The sequence below is a fragment of the Triticum dicoccoides genome, chromosome 3B, assembly GCF_002162155.2.
Source record: "Triticum dicoccoides isolate Atlit2015 ecotype Zavitan chromosome 3B, WEW_v2.0, whole genome shotgun sequence".
Taxonomy (NCBI): domain Eukaryota; kingdom Viridiplantae; phylum Streptophyta; class Magnoliopsida; order Poales; family Poaceae; genus Triticum; species Triticum dicoccoides.
The window spans coordinates 809,726,213-809,731,191 of NC_041385.1; the positions used below are offsets into that span (position 1 = coordinate 809,726,213).

At 42.1% G+C, this 4,979-nt stretch overlaps 1 long non-coding RNA gene across 1 annotated transcript; it reads right to left on the reverse strand.

Moving 5' to 3' along the window:
- Positions 1–838: 838 nt before the first annotated feature.
- LOC119282390 lies at positions 839–2,346 on the reverse strand. Its single transcript, XR_005138729.1, has 3 exons — positions 2,305–2,346; positions 1,490–1,630; positions 839–1,006 (listed from the first exon to the last, which is right to left on the reverse strand). It is a non-coding gene; the product is annotated as an uncharacterized LOC119282390 (long non-coding RNA).
- Positions 2,347–4,979: the final 2,633 nt, after the last annotated feature.

Consider the following 4,979-nt stretch of genomic DNA (forward strand, 5'->3'; position numbering starts at 1 on the left):
TCAAAGAATATCCTATTTCAAATATAGATAAAGTAACATGCCAAAGCAAGCAAATTTAACAAATATGGGAGATTATTTATTTCCACAAGTTGAATGGAGCTCTTGACCAGCATTTTCTTACCATATAAGGAAGTTCATGTCTAGACCTGCGGAAGTGCAAACGTCCAAAGATATAATATTGCGCAAAAGCGGCTAGGAAAGCTTTCATGGAGTACTTGGCGTTTGAAATGTTTAGAGATGAGACATCCAAATATGGACATCACGTCGTATTATCTCAGCCTGTATAAAATGAATTAAAATGTATGAGAAAGATAAAATATTCCTGAGTTTTAGGAAGCTAAGAACCAATTAATATATTTTTGGGCAAGAAAGAAGTGTATAAAATTAGAATAACAGGGTGTAGTACAATCTCAATAAATAATTTAAGCTAGGAAAAAAAGAGTACATAATTCAGTCTGGTGTTTTTATTTCCATTCACAATTCATTGACATCAATTTATCTTCTCTCTTCCTTTGTGCGAGACTGCAGCTACATATTTAAGTCACATATGTACATGAGCTTTTTTACGCACATAACTAAACTAAGATCATGCTTTCGCTTTTAAATCCTGATTGGATGCTAGCATTTATTCCATGGCTCCAACATCAGTTAACCAGAAGGTTTGATACAATACAATCCATCATCGCTGCAGCAGCCGATACAATCAATTTATAATGTAAAATGGATGGATCAAGCACAAAAAGGCCATGAAAATACACACATGCATAGATCCACCACCATTTGGAAAAAAAAAATTCATCCACCACTCTCTGGAAAATTCCTTACTTACCGCGGCTTAGTGGTGACGAACACTTCCGGCCTTGGACATCCTCCAACTCAGAGGTGACGAAAGACCGGCTCATTGTGGAACCGTCGCTCCCAATAGCACAGGAGCTTCCGCGACTCCATCCCCCTCCTGTAGAGTGGCCATTCTTGAGCGGGCCCAAGTTGGCGGCAGCCCCATCACCTAAACAAATTGAACTGTTAATGATCCAAATCATAGGCACCAATAGTAACTCAAAATGGCAGTAACAAATGCACTGATGAATCTGAAGCTATGGAAAGAAACTAGTGAAATTCAAAATAATAAATCTGGGACATCTCTCCGAAGTATCTTAGTATGATCCAGAATGTCCGAGAACAAAAACAATGTTGAAATGGAAATTACCCTAAATCTGCAGGTACATGTTGCTAACAACAAATTGCATGACTTATAAAATACATCAATTATGTCACAAGTTATCAGTACTTCCGAATCATAATGAGTTTCACATTTAGTGTACATGAAGAGTCCAACCAATTAATATATGATCTAGAAAAGTATACGTGCGCATTAACTTAAGTACTCTCAATCAAACTAAGCAATTGACTTCACAAACATGGGATTATAGAGAACCCGGCAATAATAAAGAATGTTTCGGGTTTAAAAATAAGGATGGTCAGGACTAACCGGCGTAAACATGTTTTAGAATGTGTCTCAGTGTCTGAGTATATTCATCATTCGACATCTCCTTGATAGTTTCCAAATTTCCCGTGCATCGCCTAGACAGAGCTTGGGGGAGGCTCTCTTCCTCTCATATGCATCTCTTTCCTGATGAAATTATGAAAGCATATGATAAAACAATGTTAAGAAAATAAAACATTTGCAGACGTCTTTTGTGCAAGTATCTCAACTGTAACTAAGGGTGAGTTGGAAACAACATGTCTCTTACCTTGGTGTCAGGGATAGCTAGCGCCTAGTAAACAAAAATGATTTCAGTTGGAAAACATAATTTCAGGTGAAGTAGCATGATATTTGCAACCAGTCTGATTTGCTTCTATGTATTTTATTGAAGAAGAAAATCTACACCAGCACCATCCAGAAACATGGGAACGAAAAAGAAAATGCAAAAACTGTGTTGGTCATTGCCATAGCTGCAAGTCAATGAATTCTAAGATATTCTCCAACTCAAGAGGTACACCACCGTGCATGCAATGCAAGCTACAATCATTATCATCTCTGAATGATCTTAATTCACAAAAGGAGTCTATTCACCATTAGTTAGTAGAAAGGAGATACAAGTATTATGCGTAAGTAACACGATGGAAAATTAGATGCCAACCATTTATGTGATATTCCAACTTACTATATATTCCAAATTGCAAAAGAAAAAACTTTAGACAAAAGCCTGCACGATTACCGGCTAGATCTCATATAAAAATTTATTCAGAAGCCTAGAGCGGTGATTACTGAATAGTACTAATGCTAGTGTAGAGAGTATTAACTTGTTGTGAAAAGCGGAAGAGGCTATGGCGAAGAGTTTGTTGTGCCCAAAGGGTATGGCATCCTCCCGTGGCCGACAGCGGCGTGCAGTGCCCTGGATCCACCGTCCATAGCGTCCTCCTTGACGCGACAGTTCCCGCCGTCCAGCGCGCGCTCAATGCCTGGGAAAAAAATCCCGACCAAATCAGGATCCAGCGCAAAAAAAAAAACTCCAAAATCAGAGGCGATGCAGGGCAAAATCCATGATGCGACCGTGGCGGCACCAATCTCTGTCGGTGAAGAAAAGAACTGCGCAATCGCGTAAGAAGGGCCAGCCGCTTGACCCGATGCCTGCGAGGTCGTCGCTTTCCTCGACGATACCCTCCATGCGATTAACGCGACCATGCCCTACCGCGGCGTCCGTGGGAATCCGCCATGGAGAAGATCGGGAGCCAACGGCGGCGCCGCTTACTCGAGGGGATCGGGAGGACGGAGGCGGCGACGGGAGGGGATCGAGAGGGCGGCAGCAGCGACGGTAGGGGATCGAGAGGAACGGGAGCCAACCGCGGCACCGCTTACTCAAGGGGATCGAGAGGACGGGGGCGGCGATGGGAGGGGATCGAGAGGAACGGCGGCAGCGACGGGAGGGGATCGAGAGGAACGGCTTGCGGGGTGGTTTTCATGGGGTCCGTGCGTGGGGTGGGGTGAGGTGGGGTGGTGGGGAGGTGACGAAAAAACCCAGCAAAAAAACGGACGAAAGAAAACCAGCGAAAGGTGGGATGAAAATAAACCGCAGAGACTATTCACCAACTGCTCCATTAGGAGTAGAGATAAGCTTTCAATCTACTTTTATTTGCATCTTTATTTTCTGCATCTATATTATAAAATACCAAAAATATGTTTATCTTATCATATTATCTCTATCAGATCTCACTTTCGCAAGTGGCTGTAGAGGGATTGACAAACTCTTTATCGCGTTGGTTGCGAGTTTTTTGTTTGTTTGTGTAGGTTCGTGGGACTTGTGAGGAGCCTTCTACTGGATTGATACCTTGGTTCTCAAAAACTGAGGGAAATACTTACGCTACTGTGCTGCATCACCCTTTCCTCTTCAAGGAAAACCAACGCAAGCTCAAGACGTAGCAGGAACCAGTTACAATTACTGAACCTGCCATTTTGATGGAACACTTTGAAAATCATGTGGAGGAGAACAATAAAGTTCCTACTAGGAGCAAGATACAGAGGACTGCAAAGTCCTTTGGCGATGATTTTCTTGTGTATCTCATAGATGACACTCCCAGTTCTATTTCAGAGGCCTATGCATCTGAAGATGCTAAGTACTGGAAGGAAGCAATCCGTAGTGAGATGGATTCCATCTTGGCAAATGAAACTTGGGAGATAACTGAGCGTCCTTATGGATGCAAACCTATAGGGTGCAAATGGGTATTCAAGAAGAAGCTTAGACCTGATGGTACTATCGAAAAGTACAAGGCACAACTCGTGGCCAAGGGTTATACCCAAAAGGAAGGTGAAGACTTCTTCGATACTTACTCACTTGTGGCTTGACTGACCACTATTTGAGTTCTACTTTCACTAGCTGCTCGCATGGTGTTCTCGTTCATCAAATGGATGTTAAGACTGCTTTCCTAAATGGAGAGTTGGAAGAGGAAATTTATATGGAACAACCAGATGGGTTTGTACTAGATGGTCAGGAAGGAAAAGTGTGCAAGTTGTTGAAGTCTTAGTATGGACTCAAGCAAGCACCCAAACAGTGGCATGAGAAGTTTGAAAGAACTTTAACAACTGCATGCTTTGTTGTAAATGAAGCTGACAAATGTGTGTACTATCGCCATGGTGGGGGCGAGGGAGTTATTCATTGCTTGTATGTTCATGACATACTCATTTTCGGAACAAATCTGAAGGTTATTAAGGAGGTTAAGGATTTCCTATCTCGTTGCTTTGAGATGAAGGATTTAGGAGTGGTTGATGTCATTCTGAATATTAAGTTGTTGAGAGATGATGATGCTGGGATTACATTGCTTCAATCTAACTATGTGGAAAAGATCTTGAGTCACTTTGGCTACAGTGACTGCAAGCCCTCTCCAACACCATATGATGCTAGTGTGTTGCTTCGAAAAAATCGAAGAATTGTTAGAGATCAATTGAAATATTCTCAGATTACTGGCTCGCTTATGTAATTAGCTAGTGTTACAAGACCTGACATCTCTTTTGCTGTTAGCAAACTGAGTCGGTTTGTCTCAAAATGAGGAGATGTGCATTGGAAAGCTCTAGAGAGAGTTTTGCGTTATTTGAAAGGCACTTCGAATTATAGAATTCACTCCACCGGGCACACAAAGGTGCTTGAAGGGTGTAGTGACTCAAACTGGATCTCAGATGCTGATGAGATAAAGGCCACGAGTGGTTATGTATTCCCTCATGGAGGTGGCGTTGTTTCTTGGAAGTCTTGCAAGAAGACCATCTTAACGAGGTCAACAATGGAAGCAGAACTCACAACACTAGATGCACCTACGGTCGAAGCAGATTGGCTTCGTCGGCTCTTGAATGACTTGTCGGTTGTTGAGAAATCTGTACCGGGTATCCTTATGAACTGTGACAATCAAACTGTGATCATGAAAGTGAGAGCTCAAAGGATAAAATGAAGTCATCAAGACACATTCAGAGAAGGTTAAAATCTGTCAGA